Source organism: Artemia franciscana, chromosome 8, assembly GCF_032884065.1.
Source record: "Artemia franciscana chromosome 8, ASM3288406v1, whole genome shotgun sequence".
NCBI classification, from domain to species: Eukaryota; Metazoa; Arthropoda; class Branchiopoda; order Anostraca; family Artemiidae; genus Artemia; species Artemia franciscana.
Window position 1 is genome coordinate 3,177,859 of NC_088870.1, and position 26,331 is coordinate 3,204,189.

Below are 26,331 nucleotides of genomic sequence, written 5' to 3' on the forward strand. Positions count from 1 at the left end.
CAACAGCTATGCCTTTGAATATGACATAATCCCCCCCCCCCCTGCAGTCTCAGGGGAAAGGTCTTTAAGTCATAAAATTTAAAACCTTTTGAATTTACATAATAAAATTACATAAATTTAAGACAATACATGTTTGTTATTTTGAAGTATGAATACAGTTTCAGGCGGGAGGGGGGGGGGGGGTGACTTTTTGGCTGAGAATTTCTTTATGGGGAGGATTTTCCAGGGGGTAAATTTGTCAGGGGAAATTATAAACTGGGGAAATTTGCCAGAATTTCTATACAAAATTCTTTTTAAGTGTCTTACTTTGTCTTTTCTGTATCAATTGTACGCGTGAAGTTGTTAAGGGTAACTGTCCGGGGTAAATTTTCACCGGGATTGAACTGTCTAGTGGATATTACCATGGAGAGGTAGTAAAAAGTGTCAAGAGTGTCAAAAGGTTCATTCATTGAACTAACTGTATTAGCTGCAGAGAAGGCAAATATCGCAATAAGACATTATTCCAATTTTTAATAAATACAGTTAGTTCAATGATAAACCTTTTTAGCTTGAAAAATGTTAGCTTTGCCTCTCTGCAATAATTAACAAGTACCATATACGTTTACTCAGGCAGGAAGGATGGGGTACATAAGCAGGGAGTGGGGCTCATAATGAATAAGGAAGCTGCTAAGTCTTGTTTAGGCTGGGAAGGTATTAATAATAGAATACTAATTGCTCATTTTATGATGAAAAAGTTCAGGGTATCAGTTATAGAAGTATATGCCCCTGTTGAACCAACTGATGGAGATACTAGTGACTCAACTAGATTTTACTTACAGTGACAAGAGCAAATAGACAGGGTGCCAGGTAGAAATATGGTGTTTTTATTAGAATATTTTCCTACACCAAATTTACCTATGCTAAGATTAAGACTCTTTCTCGTAACTCTATTTTTAAAACAGTAAAAAACTTTAGCATAAAGAGCGGGGCGTTGAGGAGGAAAAACCCTTTCATATACGGAGTAAATTCTGTTCGTTTTAAGTTTTAATGTCGCTCCTTACTTTCATTTAAAAAAACTTGTATTTTTTTTTTTATTTCTGGACGTTTTTGAATTAATGCATGTTTTGATCTCGGCTCTCCGCACATAAATAATTAAAACAAAATTTGCATATTAAGTTTTTTGGGCTATATGGCTTTTTCATATTTTTAATCGGAAGATTTTAAGAAAAAAGGAGTGAAGGAGGAGGCCTAGTTGCCCTCCGATTTTTTGATTACTTAAAAAGGCAACTATAACTTATAATTTTTAACGAACCTTTTCATAAGTAAAAAATATACGTAACTTACGAATTAACTTACGTAGCGAACTTCTATATTCGTATGTTTTTATTGCGTATATGAGGAGGCTCACCCCTCGTCGATACCTCGCACTTTATATTAAAGCTTAAATTTTGTCCCAATTCCTTAAGAATGACCCCTGAATCAGAAAGGCCGTAGAATAAATAGTTGAAATTACTAAAAATACTTTAACGTAAAGAGCGAGGTATTACGAGGAGGTAAACCCCTCATATGCGTAATAATTTCTGTTCGTTTTAAGTTTTAATGCTGCTTCTCACTTTCAGTAGAAAAAACTTTTCATATTTATTTTTTCATTGTTTTTTTAAAAAATGGTACAAATCCTGCGCCCCCTCCATTGAAGGTTTCTTCCCCCATGAGAATTTTCTCAATGGAACGATCCTCCCACGTAGCCCCCCTCCTCAAATCTCCCCCCAAACCGGAAAAATCCCCCTGAATCGTCTACACACTTCCCAGTAACCATTACTATATGTAAACACAGGTCAAAGTTTGTACCAAGCAGCCCCTCCATGGGGACTGCGGGGGAGTAAGTCGTCCCCAAAGACTTAGTTACTAGGTTTTTTGACTATAGTGAATAAAATGGCTATCTCAGAATTTTGATCCGGTGACTTTGAGAAAATAATTAGCGTGGGAGGGGGCCTATGTGCCCTCCAATTTTTTTGGTCACTTAAAAAGGGCACTAGAACTTTTCATTTCCGTTAGAATGAGCCCTCTCGCAACATTCTAGGACCACTGGGTCGATACTATCACCCCTGGAAAAAAAACAAAAAGAAAAACAAACAAATAAACACGCATCCGTGATCTGCCTTCTGGCAAAAAATACAAAATTCCACATTTTTGTAGATAGGAGCTTGAAACTTGTAAATTAGGGTTCTCTGATACGCTGAATCTGATGGTGTGATTTTCATTAAGATTCTATGAATTTATTTTCTAAAATAAGGCAAATTTGAAACATATCCATCAGCCCACAGTTCTCAATATTCTACCGAAACTCTTAAAATCATGAGGAAAAATATGATGCTTTACAATTTTATTCATCAATTTCGAATACAAAACCAGATCAATTATTAAACACAAGGCTTTTTATTATAAAAATAAACAAAGAAATTCATGATAAAGAATACAGAATGAAGTGCGTACAAAAACATCATTACAAAATCGATGTGTGGCCCATATGGGAGGGGGGATAAGGAATAAGATGATTAGTTCAACGGAGGGCTGGGTGTCAAAACAAACTGGTAGATTTACCGGAAATAGTTCTAAGTTGATCTAGGAGGAAGTTATTTCAGACAAATATCCTGGTGGAGTCCCCCCTATGTACAAGTAATTTCACAAAACATTATATCTAATTCTAAAACAAAATGATTAATTTGAAAAAAGTAGTCAGAATAAATTCCCAAAAAAACAAAGTCATCACGACTACTTCCTTATATTGAAAATGGCAAAAATAACTGAAATTGAAAACAAAATAACAAAAATAACTGAATAACTGAAATATAACTGAATTGTTTAGCTATTACTGAGAGTCGCAAGTAGAAGCATCCAAAAATAATTTTTAGACGATCTAGGTTAATAAAGAAACGCTAAACATGAACAAAAAGATTCGGGAATAGAAACAAAGATAAAGGAAGGGGAAACTACTGGCAAAACGTGAATGATAAAAAGACCAAAGCATGCGTTGTTTATACAAAGGTTTCGATACAAGAGGGTGCAGTCATGCATTGAAAATTATTTAGCAAACCAAAAAATAAGAAAAACCTCCCCTTTTCACGGAAATCCTTTACTTTTATCTCCCTCTGCAATGTTTTTTCTTTTCATTTGACAAAACACGACGTTTTAATAACGTCATGACGTCATGATTTTAATAATGTCACTTATTAAATTTGACGTTTGACAAAACATGAACGATAAAACGACCAAAGTATGCGTTGTTTATTCAAAGGTTTCGATGCAAGAGGGTGCAGTCATGCACTGAAAATTATTTAGCAAACCAAAAAATAAGAAAAGCTTCCCTTTTTCATGAAAATCTTTCACTTTTATCTCTCTCTGCAATGTTTTTTCTTTTCATTTGACAAAACATGACGTTTTAATAACGTCATGACGTCAAGATTTTAATAACGTCATTTATTAAATTTGACGTTTGACAAAACATGAACGATAAACGACCGAAGTATGCGTAGTTTATTCAAAGATTTCGATACAAGACGGTGCATCCATGCATTGAAAATTATTTAGCAAACCAAAAAATAAGAAAAGCTTCCCTTTTTCACGAAAATCTTTTACTTTTATCTCCCTCTGCAATGTTTTTTCTTTTCATTTGACAAAACATGACGTTTTAATAACGTCATGACTTTAATAACGTCATTTATTAAATTTGACGTTTGACAAAACATGAACGATAAAACGACCGAAGCATGCGTTGTTTATTCAAAAGTTTCGATACAAGAGGGTGCATCCGTGCATTGAAAATTACTTAGCAAACCAAAAATAAGAAAAGCTTCACTTTTTCATGAAAATCCTTTACTTTTATCTCCCTCTGCAATGTTTTTTCTTTTCATTTGACAAAGCATGACGTTTTAATAACGTCATGACGTCACAGCTTTAATAACGTCATTAATATATTAAATTTGACGTTTTACAAAATATGAACGATAAAACGATAAAAATACTTTACTTTTATCTCCCTCTGCAATGTTTTTCTTTTCATTCTAAAAATATATTTTCGACTCTAGAGCTTTTATACTTATATTCTTGGAAAATCCATTGCCAAGTAAGTTTTAATTTGTTTTTATTTCTAATATCTTACTAAAATCCCAAGACCTTTACAAAGAAAAACTTCCCTTTTTACTTACTTCCTTTTTTCATGAAATCCTTTACTTTTATCTCCTTCTGCAATGTTTTTTCTTTTCATTCTAAAAATATATTAACGATTCTAGAGTTTTTAAAATTATATTCTTGGAATATCCATTGCCAAGTAAGTTTTAATTTGTTTATATTTCTAATACCTTACTAAAATCCCAAGACCTTTACAAAGAAAAAGGAATCAGCTGAGTAATTACTTCTAATTTAAAGAGAGCATATTTCTCTCCTATCACAGAGTACCACATATATATTCAGAGGGATGTTCCGCACTTCAGTAGAACACGACGTATTTTAAATTGGAAAGCAGTTAAATTTTTCCAGAGTACCACCAATTTTTTGACTGAGTTCTAAAAAACATGAAATAATTTTCGTTATTTCATATCTCTTTTGTTAATAATAATAATAATAATACAAACTGGCGAAGTCATTTCCCGATAGTAAACAAATCGCCACCAGATTGGATATGTTTATATCATGGGGATGTGTTATATCGTTTGTGGTAATTGAGCGTTAAATTCTTCAAGTCACCGCTTAAGTGAAAAAATAGATTTCTGAAATCACACACTGAGGACATCTTCGTTAAAAAAAAAAAAACGCGCATTTTCGTTATTATCTTATACCTAGCATCTGGTAGCGCTGATTTAGAGTAAGAGGGAAAGTTTCAGCGATGAATGAGAGCATACCGTATCACTCTTTTATGATATGCACTAATTATTTATACGACGTATTATTTGAAAAAGGTTTCCAATTCGAACAAAAATCGCAGGCTTCTGTTATCAAAAAATATTATTACTATAATTATAACTATCTATAGTTATAATTATAACTATAATTATACTATCTATAATTATATTATTATAAATATCATAATTATAATTATAACTTATAATTAATTTAATTATAATTAAATTATAATTATATTATAATTATAATTATAATTATAACTACTATATATTATAACTAAATATTATAACTATCTGATTCAATTTTGATTTAGCGAAAAATATTTTTAAACAAGGATTAAAAGATATTTTAGAGGGTAAATTTAAATTATTTACCTTTCTTTTGGGTTTCAAAACTAATTAAGCTGAAGTATTTTTCCCAAACAAGCCTAATAAATTGATGAACCGTCCTGGCTAAGTGGTTGGCGCGCTGATGTGGGAATTCTTTGTCAAAGGGACACGGGTTCAACCCCAGTTGTGAGCAGTTATTAAATTTGGGAATACGACGTAATACGTGAAAAAGGCTTCTACTATAATCAGCTAAGATTTCTTTTTCTTTTTTTGTGAGCTATACATGACTTAAGATAATTTTCTTTAACAGATAAAAGGAAAGTTACACGTGCTTTCCTTTAAAGAAAATACAAAGACTAACTCATCTTCCCTTTTCTCGCTTTAAAATTAATCCAATTGAAAAAATTAAATATCTCAGAAGACTTTGATCCGATATAGTGAAAAGTTTACAAAGATGCTCTACTATACAATACGGAAAAAAGAAAGATAAGGACCCTATGCAACTCTTTGATCTCTTTTAGAATGGACAGTAAGTTTAGCACTGAGAAGATACAATTATTTCTTTATTCCAATTTTTGGAGGGAATTAAAAAGATTCGGTAGATATTTAGAGAGACATCCTAGGTTTCATGGGATAAGAAAAGATATTAAAAAGATAAGAGTGGAAGGACAAGGGACTAAATACTTTCAAAAATCGCGAACACCAGACGACAAGTGCCATAAGTGGCGCAGCGTGCAACATGTGGCTTTCTGAGATATAGAACAAGTAGTTAAGAAGGGGCCCCATGGGGAACAGCCAGGATCTTACATATGCCTCCCTGAAGTCACATTTCAAAGAAATGCGATCATTTTAAACCTATATTTTATGCGATGTGTGCCGCATCCCCCTATCATACTTGACTAAAACCCCCCGTGACAACTGGAATTGCTTACCAACTTGCTTACAGCTGGACTTACTAAAACATTGAACAAAAATCACAGGCATCTGTCATAAAAAAATATTATAATCATCTGATTCAATTTTGATTTAGGGAAAAAACATTATTAAATAAGGATTAAAAGATAAATTTATATTACTTACCCTTGGCTTTCAAAACTAATTAGTCTGAAGTATTTTTCCCAAACAAGCCTATTAAATTAATTGGAAGCATTAATTGGATCTAACAGTTAATTTGGAAGCAATGATGCAACAGGAGTTTGTATCCCCTCCAAAGATACTAAATCGCAGATCTAATAGAAAAAATAAACGTTTGCCAGTAATATACTGTCATTCTTCGTTTCTTTTCAATGCAACAATGATTCAGTTTTGAACAACTTTGGCTGCAAAAAACATAGAAAAAAAAAATTAGACTGGCCTCAAGCGATATAATGCGAAAAAACGAAAGCATTTTTAGGTCATAATTATTCAAGCAGAGGGGGCAGGCATCTGAACTAATATTGGGTACCCCCTCCCCTTTTTAGGCTGACTACAAAATGTACAACTAAAAACTTGTTGTTCAGCGACAAGTGAAGGCCCTATTCCAAAGGTTGTACGAAGTTGAGTTAGATAATTTGATTGATAAACAAGAACACGTCATCTCAACAGCCAAGAATATGCTTTATTGGACAAATAATTCATTTCCACTTTTAAAAAAAAATACAGTTACTATTTTATCAAACAAAATAATCAATTTATCTGTCGGACTCAAAAAAAGCTTAGAGCAATAATGAACTTCCCTGTCAGCTTCTACGGAAAATCAAGATTCTTAATTACAGGTTCTCTCACATGTCCTAATTATTTTCCTTTTGATTACTACTCACAGAGTATCAGAACAGAATTGACAATTTTTCATTACTCCTCTCAAATGAATTATCTTAAAAGACAGACATCTACGGGAAGCCGAATTCGGCAAATTATTTCTTATAAATCTGACATGGCCTGTCTACTACCCTCGGTTATCTTTAAAGAATGACACAAACAGGTCGCGAAATTTGGCTAATTATTGCTAACAAAAGTGACCTAGGCTATTCTAAAAGAGAATATCGAAACCGATTTCAAATTCGTAGTTCTCGAACTCAGCTTAAACAATTCGGCTGAAAATTGTATGCAGCAGGAAATGAGACTAAAATCAAGTAGTTGAGGGTATCAAGCCATGGTTTAATTGCAGAAAAAGCCAAGACAGAGAATCCGGGTGAGAGAATCAAGATTTCCTTGAAGTTTTTTCTTAATAGGAGGGACAACAAGAATAAGAGAGAGGAAAGAGAGAGAGAGAGAGAGAGAGAAAAAGAATTACCGACAATGAAAAAATTTAAATAGGGAAGATATTTGCACAAATAGGATAATCGTTCATATTATTCATATTTCTTTTGCCATTGACATGATGGAGTATATGAACTAAATTTGAATATGACAGAATCTGTGTTAAATTTGTTTACGAGATTGGAAGTAGCCAAGCAATTCACTAAAACTATTAATAATATATACTATTTTATTGCACAATAACTTTGATGGAAAACTAAATATAAGAAATTACATTTCATATAATTACCAACTAGTATTGAAACCAGTGGCGTCAATCCATAAAAATGTAGAGGAAGGGGTAAAGATTTATTTTTCTAAATCTAAGGAGGGGGCAGTTTTTTGTTTTCTTCCTTTTTCAATGAAAATATTTAGAAAAGCATTTTCAATATAAATACCCTAAAAAGGCATTTTCCAGAATTTAGGAGGGATAGGGGGCAAGTAGCCCCCTGCCCCTTCCCTTATTGACGCCACTGATCGAGGTACTTAACTTGCTGTCTTATGAAGAACATATACATATAAACACATTGCACCATGATAATTGAATTTAAGGCCACTTGATGCAACTAACCAAAGCTAAAAAAAAAAAAAAAAAAAAAAAAAAAAAAAAAAAAAAAAAAAAAAAAAAAAAAAAAAAAAAACTGAATGTGACTAGACGATATGAAAATCTCCTTATAAGCAGTGGTTGCTCCCTCCTTCTTAAGCAAAATGAGACGAATTGTGAAGGGAAGGAGGAAGGAGAAACGTGCAAAAGGGAAAAACAGAAACCAAATGTAAGAAAATTGGAAATTCCTTCCTTTCATTACGCATAGACTTATTTGCTTGTTCACTGAAAAAAAGGAAGAGGGAATGCAGGAAAAAAGGGGGTTAGGGACTTATCCATTCTTTCCTCCAAGAAGGAGGAAGGAAAATAGGGAATATCTAGAAAATAGGAAAATCTGGGAAGAAAATAGGGATTTTATGATATTATGTTTAGAAAAAAAGTTTCTACACCTCCCGCTTACAACGCATTCCCTAAATAAGGGTGGTTTTGAGATTAATTAGGTTTTCTGCTAAATAAAGATTTTTGACCCTTCCACCTATCAAATGTAAAGTTTTATAGACCAATTCAAGACCTCCAACTATGCAATATGCACAAGTGGCAGAAAATAAAACGGTGAATACACGATATCTTTATACTATATTTGTAGTAGTCTGTATATGATCATACACTGATAAGTATGTGTTTATAGAAAATAAAACGCTGAACACACTCTTTATTTCAGGTAATTAGATTTTTACAGAAACAATAGATTAGACGAATAATTGCAGGTACATATTGCCTTTGAGATTAGCTTGAAACGAACTAGGGATATCTGACCACTTCACAAACCGCACCAATTGATTCAGTGAGGGCAATAACCATCGATAGTGTGTACATATCAATACCAAAAAGGCAGGAATACATTTTTAAAGTGAGGGATGATATGCTCTTTGCAAGGGTATATGCTTCTTATTTACACCAAAAAGTAAAAATTCAACGTGCCGAGCAGCCGAGAGTACACGTAGAGAAGGGCAGGAGGTGTCAGCCCCCTCACTCCAGGTGACCAATCACACGTAAAAATTAGAAACGTTTCGACAAAGCTTACCCCATCCCCATGCGTGATTCTAGAAAAAAAATTGCCGACTTACTGCTCTAAAAGTCCAACCACAATAAGACTTTACTAATACCGAGATTAGCTAGCGCTGATTTGGACAGAGGCCAATCAGAGGTTCACTGAAAATCAAGAATTTATCAAGAAATTCCATAAAAAAAAATCTGATTGGCTCAAACTAGCATTAGCTAAATGTCGTTATCAGTCAAATGTCATTGTGAATGGGCATTAAGCCAAAAAGCAAAGATAGATAGACGCACAAAATGTACATATTTCGCATAATGTTTCTATTCAGGTCCTTGAGCAACAGAACAAATTCGTGACGGAGGTAGGTGGTGAATTTGTGAACTTTGAATAACACACATACCAAAAAAGACACTTCTTCAGACCAGTCCTCAGATAAAGTAACATAATGAGTTGTATCTACAAAGAACTTGTCATTATTTTTAGTATTAAAAAATGTTTGCTCATTTATTGGATTTACTTCCTGAATAATGTTGTCAAAACTTAGTTTATGATTCCTCACGGATCCGAAACCTGTTTTTTAAATGTTTTTAAGTTCAAAATATATAACTTTTTAAATTTACACCTTAAAATGCGTTTTTTTTATGAGGAATGTCAAATACTGATTCTGACTAAAAGTGATAACAAAGAAATGGAAATTACAAATTTACTTATTCTTCATAAAAAAAACTTACTGAGTAGCATCTACACTGAACTCGACTTTCCTTTAAGTGTTCATATAGAACTTTTGCATTTTTATTAGATTTACTTTCTGAATAAAGTTTCCCAAAATAAGTCCCTAATTCCTCATGAATAAAATAGAAAAGAAATTAGGATTAGAATTAAGATTAGAATTTAAGACTAGAACAGAAATCATGCGTGGGAAATTTCTGGTAATTATGGTATTGACAATGTTCAGGTAGGATCATATGAATATATAAATAAATACCACAAAATTAAATTGCTGTCGGAAACATAACCACAGACTTGGAGAAGGGTACTATTAAACACTACCTTTTTTCTGCACTTGGATTCATACCCACAGAAGCTTTTTTTACAAGTACACTCAGTTTAAAATAAGGCCAGTATAGAACTCTCAGTTTTCGATTCTTTTGAGCATCAATCACTAAAGCCCAAAATTCACACTACTGATTTACTTTTTACTATTTACCATTTACTAATTTACTATTTACTGATTTACTGATTTACTACTGGTTTACTATTGACACTGTTCATGTGGAATGTTAAAAAAGGCAACAAATAGAATCACAATCCTAGATATATTATCACAGACTTATTCAGAACACTAAATAAAGGAATTGTTTTTCAGCGCTTCGAATATGGATTACAGATTCGCTTACTTATTTATCTTCAGGGTCATAATTTTTTTTATGAGTAAAAATATATTTGGCCTTTACCTCTGAATGGTCTTGTCTTTTTTACGATTTCAAATAGTTTTTTTTTTTATAAGTCCCATACAGTTCCTCTTATTTCACCGTTTTGACAAATTATTACTTTGATTTTTTTTTATCATTCAGTATAGTGACATTGCTCAGATATGATTTTACGAGCATACAGATAAATCAACAAAATTAAAGCCAAATATAAGAAACATAATCACAGAATCGAAAAGACTATAAAATAACTCAATTTTTTCTGCGTTTGGTCGTATCCGAGTTATAAGATACTTGCTTTCTTTTTGGAGTTATGCCAAAGGAGCGATCAGAATCAACGCTATCAGTGTTCGAGACTTCGATGTCCGATGCAACACCGCTATCTGGAGTTTCGTTGTCACACGAACTCAGAGATGCGTTAGCAATAACTAACGATGAATTTCCACTAAAATAATAAAAAATATAGTAATTATTAGGTTGGCAGTGATAAGGATGAATAGACTACATACAGTAACCAATAGAGTAATTTCGTTCATATCTTGTTATTTTTTAAATATTTTCAATTAAGGAAAACAAGTAACAGAGAAACCTGAGCTATTAAGCTCTAAGTTTGGTTTTATAATTATTTAATTCATTTACATAAGAAATTAATTCGAAATTTAAACAATCTTAATAGTTCTGAAACTATGTTTTTCGAAACTACTTTTCTCAAAAAAACTTTTAATCTATTTAGGATTCCTTCTCATTTGGTTCCATACTCTTCAACTATCTTTGTCGTGTTCTTTAGGACAAAATTCATCAAAATAATCCATATAAACGTGGCAAGGTCACAATCCTGCTTAACTATTTACCTTACTTCATACCTTAAGCTAGACCATACACATTCGAGCTCCTACACGCAGTCTCCTACTAGCAGCAGGTTAAGTTATCATGAGCATTTCAAAACCTGCAATTAACAGGGCTATTGCTGGGTAACCAGGCCAAGACCGTATACGAGATAGTTAGGGGCATTGAGCCTCCCCCCGAAATATCTGTCTGACTCGTAAAAACGTAAAAAAGGAATATAAATTTTTTTTATGCGTTTTTTGATGTTTTTTTTGTATACCCACCCCGGAAAAAAAAATCCTTTTGTAAACCTTTCCCGAAAAAATCCTGGAGTCAGGTTTCTTAACAAAGTCTTTTTTTTTTTTTTTTTTTTTTTTTTTTTTTTTTTTTTTTTTTTTTTTTAACGTTTCCATGTTTCAAGGGTTTTAATAATAACAATAAGGACTGAAAGGCAGGTATGTTTTTTATGTGTAGAGGCGAGGTTGAGCCAGGGTTTTCAAGAAAGTCCAGTAGAATATTTTGAACTTGCAGAATAGGAGTTTAGCTTAAGAAAATAAATGGAATAAGGTTTACGAAACTTTCAAAAGGACTCGGATTACGTGATTTAGCGTCTACCACGGACTTTCCTGTCGTGTCATTTCAACTCCAAACAATATCCATTCCATATATATAACTGATAAAAAAAACGTTATTTAAAATTCAAATGGGTCAGTGACTTTTGGCCCACCCTGTATGTCTCCCCAGAGTGTAAGTGTTCCACTCCAGGTTTGTGAAACAAACTGTAACAGAATTATCAGTTAATCTTAATAGGTGACAATTAATCAAGATTCCTTTTTTTCCTACTAATTAGATATATTTAACTTATTCAAGAAATTCAAGTTCCAATCTGCGTAGATCAATTGATTTACACGTTATGTTAGCTCAACAGCTAGATCTAATCTCAACTCAATTACAGGTTCTCCAAAAGCACGTAATAATTTACCAATTGAAGCAAACTTGTTTGGCTATTTAAATTACTCTATCAAGACTGTTTATACACCTTTATCTAAACCATAGATTAGATATTGTTGCTGTATTATTAACTGTTCATTCTCTGAACTCAAATGATTGAAAAATTCATAGATTTATAGTATGAATAGATACCAGATAATACAGACACGGGATTGCAACGTACTGCCAGACATCTAACAAGAATGTCGGTAATCAACCAGAAAATGGAGAGTCAGACTTAAGTAACCAGTTTTGCCTGTTTCAGAACCTGAGGAAAAGCTTTATTGGTGGCACTGAAGAGAAAGCGCAAGTCCATTAGAAATTCCGTATTTAAAAAAACTATTAAGAATTAACACGTCTCTGGTTAAACATTACCCAAGCGGCAATACTACAACCACTGCTACTACAATTAACATTGCAATTCAAGGTTGTCTAAGGCCAACACAGCTACACACACCCTTCTTCTACCCCATTCTGTTCATTTTCACTCCTTCCCATGAAGTCCCAACTTCCTTCAAATCCATTCTTTTGACCTCCGCATTGGGTCCCAGATGACTGGTCAAAACCGAATATTTTTGGCGATCTATCCCCCTTCGTCCGCAAAAATCGTTTCAAATATTCAAATCATAGTAGCAGACTTTTCTTATTCTTCCTAACTTTTTTTTTAAGACGCATCATGGCATCAACCGTCTTTACTAATAATGCTATTCAAGTAAGTGAAGCTGTCCGTTTGAGATATTTTCTTGTGAACTAACATCACCTCTTCAACCTCACTTATGCCTAGTTGTTCCTAGTGCTCACTTGTTCCTCATGTTTCTATTTTCATGTAGACACTCAAATCATCTGTGAAATAATTAACCTGGGATGAGCAGGTTGTCAAAAGTCGATGAAACAAACAAAAGTTGACGAATGATAAGTAAAAAACAGGAAAATAAAGGAAAATCAGAATAAAATGAATATTTTGTAAGGAGAGAAGAGGTCCGAGCCCCCTTCCTCTTCGTATGCTCCTTATTTGGCATGAATTTAATCCTTCAGCATACATAAAATCTTTTTGATGGTCTACTTTCCAATATTTTATTGGTTTTAGAGATAGTTTTCAAAAGTAAATCAAATTCAAAACAAATTTTTTCCTTATTTTTTAGAATTTATGCGTTCCTCTAGGTCCCCTGTCTTTTTCGAAGAATACCTCTGTGTCTCAGAAATAACATTCCCTTGGAAATTCGAAACACCAACAATCGATATAAACTAGAAATTAGTAAGGCTGGTCAAGATGGTACTGAATTCAGAAATCAAGTTGGTACTACGACAACTACTGCTACTGCAAAAACCCATGTCAGTAATTACTACAATCGATAAATATTAAAACTATTTCAGTTAAACATATAGAAGGACCACTCCACAATAAGAGTGTGGTTGCCGTCCCCTCTAACACAGTTTAAGAATAGAGGCGCTGCTTGAAATTTGCTGGAAACTTTATATAGTATGTCTTATACACACACACAAGCACACACACACGCACACACACACACACACATATATATATATATATATATATATATATATATATATATATATATATATATATATATATATATATATATATATATATATATAGTGTCTGGCTGATTTTTGTCACTTCGAAGGCTTTTTTCACCTCCCTTCGCTCGCTCAGGCTTTCAGTCTCCGCAATGACCCCTCCTTTCAGTGAACTTGAAGCTAATCGGCTTAAAATGTGAAAATCGACACAGAATCGTAAACAAAAGAATGTAAATTAGGCAATCAAAATCCGAAAACTATAGATTATGAAAATAAAGCCAGGCGAACCAAAAAACTAAACATTTAACTTTTCTTCTCGTGGTTCTAAAATTATTCTGGACGTGAAGAAGGCTTAAGTGCTGAAGGCGTTACGATGAGATGACGAGAGTAACTGATCCTATGATCATTTGTTCTGACTACCTTTACCAGAAGAGCTTGCGTAAAAAAACGGTACAACCTTCCGTCTTCATTTAATAAAAAATTTGATGAACATGTTATCTTCAACAGTCAATCTCCAATTCATTTGAAGACAGTATCAACCAATTTATATGAAGCAATGATAAATGCCAGCTAAAGTGGTATGTTATTCAGTGGTTGATGGCACCGCGAATCTAGATAAGAAAAAATAATACTTACCAGAAATAGAGATCAACAAGGGGTAGGACTTCAGAGAGTGAGTATCCAGTCAGCTGGGCCAATGGTTCAGTCCAAATTGGAAAGAGGCCCATAGATCTTCGAGAAGCGGCAATACATGCTGATGGAGTTTTGGAAGGACGAATCTTCAACAGTCAATCTCCAATTCATTTGAAGACAGTATCAACCAATTTATATGAAGCAATGATAAATGCCAGCTAAAGTGGTATGTTATTCAGTGGTTGATGGCACCGCGAATCTAGATAAGAAAAAATAATACTTACCAGAAATAGAGATCAACAAGGGGTAGGACTTCAGAGAGTGAGTATCCAGTCAGCTGGGCCAATGGTTCAGTCCAAATTGGAAAGAGGCCCATAGATCTTCGAGAAGCGGCAATACATGCTGATGCAGTTTTGGAAGGACGAATCTTCAACAGTCAATCTCCAATTCATTTGAAGACAGTATCAACCAATTTATATGAAGCAATGATAAATGCCAGCTAAAGTGGTATGTTATTCAGTGGTTGATGGCACCGCGAATCTAGATAAGAAAAAATAATACTTACCAGAAATAGAGATCAACAAGGGGTAGGACTTCAGAGAGTGAGTATCCAGTCAGCTGGGCCAATGGTTCAGTCCAAATTGGAAAGAGGCCCATAGATCTTCGAGAAGCGGCAATACATGCTGATGCAGTTTTGGAAGGACGAATTGTTGAGAGCACAAACTCTGAAAGGAAAGTTTTTGAAAGGAAAGCTCGAAGCATCAAAAGATCTGTCATGCACAATGAAATATATGCATTCTTAGAAACTGAATATCTGAAACGGATGTTCCCGTGTCTTTTTTCTTCTTCATCATTGCGTAGTCAAAGCACACTTCAATGATCTTGAACGTGCTTTGATTTAAGACAGTCATGTTAAAACCTGAACGAGCTTTAAGAATTAAATTTTATTCGTTTTGAACCCTTCCCAAAATGTCACCTGACTGATCACAAGTCGAAAAATGTACGAGAGGTCAACATGTGCGACTTATTTCGCACAGTTGTAATTTGAACAAGTAGTTACAAACGCATCTACTATACAAACATCTATATATGAAACCTATTTTTAAATGCGTTATTGGCGTATTTTGACGCCCTTGCCCCAAGAGTTGCAAGCATCATAGTACCACTGGAAACAATTTTTTTTTTTTTAACTTTTCAACCGTATTGGCAAAACTATCTATCTTAAATTTTTGATTCTATGCAATGCACCCTGGGGCAGAGAAGGTGAGGGCGGTTAGGAGCCTAACCAGTTTTTTCAGAAGCTGCCTTGTAGCACTAAGTCTTCAACATAAAAAACCGTGTGCCTATCGTGTATTGTTTATTACTTCTTTTTTTTTTACCAGGCCACTTTGTATGAAGGAGCTGGGCGTAAGAACTTGGGAAGGTGTTCATTCGATTGGAAATTAGGAGTTCTAGTTGCCCTTTTTAGGAGTCGAAAGTCCTGTCTTGCCCTTTGTTGCTACCCAGTCCTCCTCTCTTTAAACCCCCAAGAAACCTGACCAACGTTTGTAGATAGCCATTTTGTTCAAAATAGAATAAAGGTCCAATAGCAATACTTACGATGATGACGTGATTTCCCCAGACCCTTGGGTAAGGGCCGTAATACTCCGATGGCTCAAAACTTTCAGGGATAGTTCTACGGGTCAAAAGGGTCAAACACTTTATATGGGAGTCGGAAAGAGGGTTAGGGGGTGCAGGAATGGGCCAAAAAACTTTTATTCCTGATCATCTTGAAACTTGCGCAACCGGAAGTCCATATGCCAAGAAGAACTTCCCGGACAAAAAAAAATTATTTCGGGGCACACCTCTTCCCCCCCCCCCTTTGGGCCAAAAATTTTATTTTCTCAGCTGGTTCGGAACTTATACCCTTAAATCCTTGAACTAAAGGGACTGCAACACAGAAGGAAAGTACAAAACAGAAACAAAGAACATTAGTTCTTCTTCAAAATGGGGTACATCAGAGAGCCAAACAAATTTTACCCGGCTGCTTCGTATGGAAGGGGTGGTCACATAAAATTTGGAAGGGTTTATTCTACTGAAAACCTAGCACTCCTTTTTAGGGACGAAGTTGGTTGAAGAGCAATCGGCCTCTCCCCATGTTCTTTTCTGCTACCGGGCTCCCCTCAGCTCCCACGATGTAGGATCAAAATTTGACATTGCCATTTTGTTTAGAAACATTCAAAGCTCTAATGAGCAAGCTTCCAGGGTTGTCATCACCCAGAAAGGAGCTTTTGGCGATCGTTCCCTGAGCCAAGTTTCCCAAGGGTGCACTACGGAAACAACGAGTGTGCCTGAGTAAATCAAAAGGCACTCGAGTTCATATCGGGAGTGACTTGGAGGATCGAGTTGAAGCTTTCAGTCAGTGCTGGATAAAGGGTAGGGAGGGAAAACGAACATCAAATTTTGACTTAGGAGAGAGGGTAAAGGTAAATCCGAAAACAGAATGTGTACAAACGATGGTGCTTTTGTCAATGTATTACTAATTGACATAGCAAAGACTTTTGACAGTTTTGAATACGAAATCAGTTTACAAGAAGCTAGACCTATTGGCGCTCGACAGTTCTTAATTCATATGATAGCTAGCTTCTTAACAGGTTCACAGCAATATTAATGTTGGACAATGATCAGATTCTCAAAATATTTTACGGTGCGAACCAGAGGACGGAGCGGGACAAATCTAATAGTTTTTAGTCGAGTTTTAAAAAGTCGATTGAACCGTTAAAAGTTCGCTGACTACTTTTCGAGTCTCACACTACGATTTCTGTTAACCCAGCCTTGACTACCGAAAATGCTTGCAGCACTGACGCATGACCTCATGATGTTAAGCTAATAGAAAGCCATCCTAAATGCGTTATAAGTGGAGTTTCGTTTTCAGAGCATCAATTGCTATCTCATTGATCTTAAGAAGATTTAGCGAGCGGCAGTCTTGTTCCTGCTTGTGGAAATTTATGTTCTTTTTAACTTTTTCTTGGTTATTCATCTTACTATCTGTTCGTTTTAGGATTTATTTATTAATCTATAGCTGTACCTATTATCTTCATGTTTGATATGATTATTCTGTTCGTTTTAAGGTCGAATCATAATGTGACTAAATTTTCTCCACTTTGGTTTTACTATGGATCTTTACTTTTTTTGAAATACTTCCTTTTGCAAAACATTCTTTTTAAATAACCACTGCAAAGGGTCAAAAATAGATGGGAGACACATCGCTGTTTGATGAGTAAACGCTACTGCGTTAACCATGAAAGAGGAGGGTAAGAGACAAGACAAAGAATCAAACAGTTCGTGGTAAAGAACCGTAAGTAAGAAGCCACCCGGCACAATAGTAACCAAAACTCTAAAAAACGGAATTTTGATACCAATATACATACATCTAAAGAATTGGATTTTTATGCTGATTTTAAATATATAAGTTTTGTTATATTTAATTATACCCATCAAAGTTACGAGCCTGAGAAAATTTTCCTGATTTTCGAAAAACGGGAGAAAGGTGCTCTAAAATTAATAGAATCTTAATGAAGATGACAGCATCAGATTCAGCGTATCAGAGAACCGTTTCGAGCTCCTATCTGCAAAAATGCGAAATTTTGTGTTTTTTGCCAGAAGAGAGATCATGGATGCGTGTTTATTTGTTGTTTTTTCCCAGGGGTGATCGCATCGACCCAAGGGTCATAGAATATCGCGAGAGGGCTCATTCAAATGGAGAATAAAAGTTCTAGTACCTTTTTTAAGTGACCAAAAATTGGAGTTCTGAAGAGAGATCATGGATGCGTGTTTATTTGTTGTTGTTTTTTTCCCAGGGGTGATCGCATCGACCCAAGTGTCATAGAATATCGCGAGAGGGCTCATTCAAATGGAGAATAAAAGTCCTAGTACCTTTTTTAAGTGACCAAAAATTGGAGGGCAACTAGGCCCCCCGCTCATTTTTTCCGAAAGTCATCCGATCAAAATATTGAGATAGCCATTTTGTTCAGAACAGTCAAAAAATCTAATAGTTATGAATTCGAGGAAGAATTAATCCCCCAGATTCCCCGGGGGAAGGGCGACAAGTTATAAACTTTGCCCGTTGTTTATATATAGTATTGCTTTTGGGGAAATAAACAGACGTTTTCAGGGGTTTCTTTATGGCGAGGGGGTCGGGAGGAGGGGTTTACGTGGGAGGATCTTTCCATGGAGAAATTTTTCATGAGGAAAGGGACTTTTCTATGAAGCGGGCGCCGGATTTCCCTGCATTATTTAAAAGATAATCAGAAATTTAAAAAAAAACAAGTTTTTCAACTGAAAGTAAGGAGCAACATTAAAACTTAAAACGAACAGAAATTATTACACATATAAGGGGTTCACTGCCTAGTCAATACCTCGCTCTTTACGCTAAAGTTTTTTTTTTTCAGTACTTTCAAAAGAGCTTTTTATTCTAATTAAACGGCCTTTATGATTTAGGGGCATTCTTAAAGAACTGGAATAAATTCGACCTTTAGCATAAAAAGCGAGGTGTTGACTAAGGGGCGAACCCCCTCATTTGGGTAATAAAATCTGTTTGTTTTAAGTTTTTATGTTGCTCCTTCCTTTCAGTTTAAAAAACTTATTTTTATTTATTTAATACTCTAGTAAGGACAAGGACTGAACATTTTCTAAAAGCAGGGGCTGAACTGGGGAAATACGAGGGTTTAAATCAAGTGGATAAAATTCAGTCCAAACGTAACTTATTGAGACAAAGACTCATATAGGTTAGGTAACTACAACCTATAATTGAATCTTGTGTTTTGGGTACAATTATTTTAAGACTAGTAAAGAGTTTGAAGACCAATTCCCTATAACAGTTATATCTAAAAAATATTGTTGTCTGAGATTTTTGGATTTTACACATTTGTAAGCTTTTATGGGTAAGAAGATGGAATGAACCTACTATAGCAGGCCAATGGGTAAATCCCGAAGTGACTCAGTAGCTTAAATTAATTTAGAATTATTATGTATGTTGTTTGAGTACGAGCAGCAGAGACCAAAAAAAGACAAAAAATAGGTTTTTCAGAAATTAAGTAGCTAGAACCAGGAAAATCTCTGTATAAGATACATAAACAACAATAGTAGCAGCGAAAAACTAAAAAAGTTTTTAAAACTAAAAGCAGCTACTAAAAACTAAAAGCTGCTACTAAAAAGTAGCAGCGGAACACAGTGGCACAGAATGGTGTTTTACAGATTTCCCATTTAGTTAAAATGATTTCAATAAAAATTTGTAATTAAATGTTGCAATCCAAACGCTTGTTTGGTGTCACTATTGCCAGATGTCAGATCAAAAAAATAGGCACCTTAGACATGGTAAAGGACAGGGTCCAAGCCCTTTCATGCAAACATATTTATTCTTCGTATATTCTTTTCCACTAAGACTTATTTTATTACCGATGAAACCTCATGTTTGTACACTTATCATTGCAAAGTTGTCGCAAGCAGCAGACGCGATCATAGCAAAATACATTGGCTGTATAGCTCAGAAAATGGTCACGGAATTTCTGCTTCCTTTTTTTACCAGGAGACAAATTTGTATCTTATTACAAATGATCTTCATTTTAAAGGTTTCAGTTACTGGCTTTACAGTGAATTTAGCTTTTGAACTTTTTCAAGGATGGATATCCAAAATAACTTTCCTGGAAATATTTCACCTTGAAATGAAGCCCTTCGAATAAATCAATTCTGAAAACGATGAGTTACGTAAAGCCAAGTATGTTCAGTAAGATGAATACACAGTTTCAATCTTGTCTGATTAGCACATAAGGATCACAATTCGATAGTAGCCTACACTAAAATTATGAGTTTTATTTCTTAGTTGGTTTCTTGGACTTTTTTTTTCTTGTTCCTTGTGTAACTAAGATTATGTTTCGCGTTTCAAATGCGGCATAATTGCGTCATATAATATATATATATATATATATATATATATATATATATATATATATATATATATATATATATATATATATATATATATATATCTGTATCTGTATATACCTGTATTTCTTTTTTCCTTTTCTTTTCAGCTCGCAAGCTTTGATTTTTGTGGATTATTTATTATGTTATATGATTAATCTAAACAAAAGATTGCACAACAACAAAGAAAAACACACATTTTCATAGTAAAAAAGAGAGAGCAATTGACTTTTAAAAAGAAACTAGGTGAACAAGTGAAATAGGCTACAACCTACTTATATACAGAGTATTCAGCATAAACCACGACATTTTAATGGCTAGGAGAGGTTTTCAGTGGGCACTGGAAGCGGGTAGAGGCAATAATAATTTTAAGCAATATATTGAAAAAGTGAGCTCGAGACTGGTTTTACGTTGTGAAAAAATCTATCGAATTCCTTAGACCATATGGGATATACATTCGCATTCAGGTATGATGGACGATAACTTTGAACTTTCAAATAACATCCCCAATATTTTCCATATTTAGAAACTAAAGAAAATAGAAGCAGATATGCTTCACAGGAAACTCAGCTTTTCAACTTGTGATCCAAATTAAATTTCCTGCAAACACCTTCACTTCATATGAAATCGGTACTTGTATGATATACCCCCCGCATCTCAAGAAGTGAAGTTAGGTTAATCCTAATAAAATATACCCGAGTATGATAAAAATATAATACCTTAGAAATAAATTGGAGCTATATATCTGCATATTAAGTGGGAGAGGGGGGGGGGGTTGTAAAGTACAGCGGTTCTGCATGCATACTATGTTAACTAAAATTATTCTCAAACTATGAAGTAAGAACTGTTTTCTGGCTCTGGCTTCACACTGTCCAAATACTTAGCCCCCCCCCCCCAACAACGTGCAAATATATGGCACAAACCATATGTTTCCAATCTATTCTGTCAATTCCCTTTGTCTTTTCTTACGCTAAGTTGAAAGAAACTAGCGAAAGAAACTGGGTTACAGTGCGTCAATAAATGAACAACTTGAGATGCAGGGGTATATCATACAAGTACAATAATATCAAAAAAGAAATAAATTTAAAAAAAAATGCAAATTATGAGATATTCAGGAATTTTCTGTAATAATTAAAATTAAACCCAGTAGCAGTTTTGTCTTATTAGGACACAAAGAAACAAAGAAAAACGGATCTTCACAACCATGGAAGTAGAGCAACAACATTAGAGAGTAGAGGAGGTGATAAAATACGATATACATGTTTTTCGACAAGAAATGTTAAGGGTTAATATTAAAAACCAAGAAGTGGATAGTCCTTCTCTTTTGACGTTTATTTCACAAAGGGAGAAATACCATGACATCCCTCCAAAAGGGTACTGATGGGAGGGGTTGGCTAGGTGGAGAATAAAAAAGCGAAGTTTTACATAGTCCTTAATCTGTATCATCTCCACTCAGGCGTGATGGAGGATAACTCCAAACTTGCAAGTGTCATTCCCAACAAACAAAAAACAAGCATTTTCTTATGCTGACAACTGGTCCGCGTAGCGCAGGTATCAATCCCCTGATTCTCTGCCATCGGCCAGGAGTGCAATGCGTGGAAAAATCATCCAACGTTTCCCGGGTTTTTCACGCAGATTTCTTCAGGTACCATTTGGAGCTGGGTCGATTCTGGCTGAGCTTACAGAGTCACACCGTTGGCCCTCACCTTAAACCAAATAATCAGCAAAGCCAGGACCCAAACTCCTGACCTTACGGATACAGGATATCAAGTCTTGTGTGCTAACCACTCGGCCAGTACGGGTCACTACTAGCCATACTCCCACCCCGTTGCATATTTGAAAACTGTAAGGAAAAAGAAGCAGATATTGACATCAAAAGAAACTTAACTTTCGAACTTCTGATCCAAAATAGCTTTCCCGCAAATTTCGTCACATGATACAAAGTCCATCAAAAAATCAATTCTAAGAAAGGTGAATTACGAAAAATACTGGTGAAGTCCAATAGGAGTGAATACCCAGTGGGAATTTTGCTTGATTTGGATATAAGGCTTCAAAGAAAACACTAATTTTCACAATTGAAAAGTAGAATAAAACGATCAGAAAGAGAAGGGAAGCTGTTTAAATCCGATACAGGCTGGCCAGTGTGAACTGTTAAGAGTCAATATTTCTGAAAACAAGGAATGGATAGACTTCTTTTTAACGTTTAGCTGCGTTTAATAAAAAATCATAACATGCATCGATTCTTCAGAGGGCAGAGAAGGGAGGATGGGAAACTTTAGCCAAACAGCTTGAGAAGAAAGTTCAAGACAAAATTTTTTTATCAAAGTCTTAGCCATTAGGGAACACATCCCTACTTCGGGATGAGGGATAATAACTTAGAATTTTCAAATTCCCTCCCTCAAAGCATGTTGCATATTTGGAACCGGCTAAGAAGATGAAAATGGTTTTATCTAAAAAATAAATTGTTGCCAAGATTTTAGTCCTTTGTCCGAACAAAGGATGTGTCCTTTGTTACAACAGTTCTATTTTTCTGTTTAAAAAACAAAATGAAAACAAAATTTGCTTTCTCCAGCAAAGCAGTACGACAGTTGATATTACCTTTTGACAATAACTCAATAGAATGCAAGGTCAGGAAGGTGCTTGTTTACCAATTAAAATCATAGCGCGTTCCTTACAAAAAAGTATGCACTGACTAGATGCTGCAAAGATAATACAGCACATGATGAATTTTAAATCGAGAATAAAAAAAACAGCAAGTTCTACTAGTACTACCACTATTACCGCAATTCATTGGACCACTCCTCTGCTAGATGGAAAACTGTTGTACATACTCCTCTTCTACTCTCCTGTGTTCAGAGCTTCACTTCTTACTCCCACCCATGAAATTTGTACTTAATTTAAACCTCTTCTTATAACCCCTTTCAACCACAATTAAGGACATCCTGATTTTCTTTCTGCCACAGGTGAATTGTCACAAAGTGAGGTCACCTTTGGTCAAACAGGTTATTGTTTATTATATGGTTGTTCAAATGAGCACCATAAAGTGTGTTTTGACCAGTTCCTCTTGAACATAAAAATTTATTAGACCTTCTTCAACTCAACAAAGCGTCCACGTCACAGACTCACACTCAGCTACAGTCACAAGCAAGATTTCAATAGCTTTTTCTGCGTTCCTGAAGAACCAGTTCATCAAAATAATTCATACTAATGGGGACAGAACGCAACCCTTCACACCTTCTTATTTCACACCAAACCAACGACCACCCTTCCTCCCACCCGCTACAATATTATTCTCGTTCATGGAACTAACAACTTTCACGTAGTTATTTAATAAATCGCACAAGGGTTGAACTGCCGCTAAGACTTTTGCATCAGCTGAGTCAATTGACTGTCCATAAGCTGCAAATCACACTACTAAAGGGATCTGATAATTCAAGCACTTAGTAATGATTAATTAAAGCGTGACAGTCTGGTCACACATCTTCTCCCTCTTTTAAAATCATACTATTCTTCTCTTAAAACTTCATGTACAGTACCTTTTACTCTGAAACTATTTTCACTAAATTCACTCAGATCATCTTATTTTATCTTTTATTTGGTGAACATCCCATATTTTAAAATATCTTGTGACATACTATCAACGCCTGCAGCCTCATAACATCTGTAGCTCCTCATTGCTTAATGAATCTTATTTTACTTCTAGGTCATCAAAAATTCTTTCGTTATTTTCTGTGTTAATCTTAATTATTTAATTTTTATTAATTATTATTAAATCAATTTTTATTAAATATTATAATTATTATTTAATTACTTAATTATCTTATTATTTTCTGTGTTAATCTTATTTTACTTCTAGGTCATCAAAAATTCTTTCGTTATTTTCTGTGGCATTTCACAAAGTTTATCACGGTTCAACATACTCAAAATCAAGTGCCAATACCTCCTAACATTCTCTTTATATACTTGAGAGCTTGTTCCTAGTTTTCACAGGGACTAGTCCAAACTACTACTTTCCTTCAATGTGTTATCATATAAGTAGAGTATCCTACTAGTTCGCCGTCAAGGTGTATGTTCCAGATCCTCGTCAGCTGTGTTCACGGCCGCAATTTTGTATCCCCGTAATCAATATTTTAATACTCTGCCTAACCCCCCTCGTCCTTGAAAAATCTAATCACTCAATATTATTCAATATAAAACCTTTTCTCTTCTACCAAGTTCAAAAGAATTTCTGCTAGTTTAATCAACAGCTTTTCTAGCCTTCCTACCTAAAACATTGCCGGCAAATTAACAAACTATACTTAAATTACTTCATCCATCTCCTATATTGTCAAGGTACCCCCGAGTTTCTCGTGCTTGAGACATTGAAGAAGCAAGGTTCACAATAAAGTTATTAACTTTATTTCTGAAGGTCTTTGGTTTTTTGGTTTGATTTTCTTCGAAAAACTTCTTTTTGGCCATTTTTTTAAAATTAATTCCAATTCATTTTAACTGAAAACTTCCTTATTGGTTAATAAAAGGTTAATAGAGGAAAACCTCCATAAGGTTTTTTTTGATTTTCCGCTTAAGAATTAAGATCTTGGCTTGCTATTTAAATTTTAGACAAATTTTTCTCTACAAATTTAAATAATAGTTTTACTACAGACTTTTGGGTGGATAGAAAACGGGAATATTATTCACACAGACTAAAAATCTGCATAATTTCGGTTTTCTATAGGGTTGAAGCCATCCTGACCTCCATAGTGTTACAACCTTGAATATAGACGAATATTGATCCGCAAGTTAATCAAAAGGATTTTATTGTATTATATTTTTGTAACTGTTTATTATTTTAAATAATACTATTTTGAGGTCCTTTGTTAAAACAGTTCTATTTTTCTGTTTAAAAAACAAAATTGAAAACAGGCGGTCATGAATCAACACAGCCAGATTTTTTTTTCGTGACCGTAGTACCCTTGGCTCTGAAGTTTTAACTGAGGTGTTCTCGCGGTCTGAAACTGCCAAACAGATTTGTAAAAGACAAAGACTTTCTGATATTTCTCACAAAAAACCAATATGACTACATTTTCATTTCAAACTGTATTGTCCTGATAAGGTTTTCTTGGTCCTTCAAGTTAAAATTTAAAACCTACTTACCTCCCCCTCTCCCATCCAATACTTCCTCGGAGTTTCAAATGGATCAGTAACATTGATTTTTATATCAATATTTTATATTACACTTCCCTTGCCCACCTTTCTCCAACCGTGCTTGAAAGTTTCAATTCCGTTCCCCAAGCTGGGGCTCGCTCAGAATACAACTAATTAGGAGCAAACGGTTTTTGGTCCACTTCAGGTCTGCTAAGACAACTCCTCTCCTATTATCGATAAAACGCACGATTTTCTTGGCCCAGAGAATGATTCCCATAAGTTTTGAGCTAATCGAACACCTAGGGTAAAATATACCTATCCTTGCATTTTAAAACTATGAATAAACAATGAGCAACTTGCAGAAGTTACTGACCTTGTCCAAGGAGCCGTTGAGATTTTGTGACCCGTGTGGCCATATTTTTTCAACCTTTTGACAATTTTTAACAAAATTGCTATCTCAAAATTTGATCGGATATCTTTGGGAGTGTAATGGGTGCGTAGGAGAAAAGGGCACGGGAAAAGACTATTTTAAAGAAAATATGTGGCCCAAATATTGGAGCGGGTGTCTTTAGAGGTTGAGAGGGTGAGCAGTTACCGAAAAAGGCCGCAGAATGGGGGATGGTTGCCCTAAAATCATTTTTCATAGTTTTTGAAACGATTCTCGTCAAATATACAGTCAGGTTCGGTTTTTTATCAAATCCCTTGTAAATCAGTAGAAATTTTACTGACGATTTTTACAACTAATTT

The 26,331-nt window shown here is 34.6% G+C and overlaps 1 protein-coding gene across 2 annotated transcripts in view; it reads right to left on the reverse strand.

The window, feature by feature from the left end:
- The window catches only part of LOC136029877 (dopamine receptor 1-like), a 298,704-nt gene that overhangs the window by 216,135 nt on the left and 56,238 nt on the right, over positions 1–26,331 (reverse strand). The window lies entirely within an intron of this gene.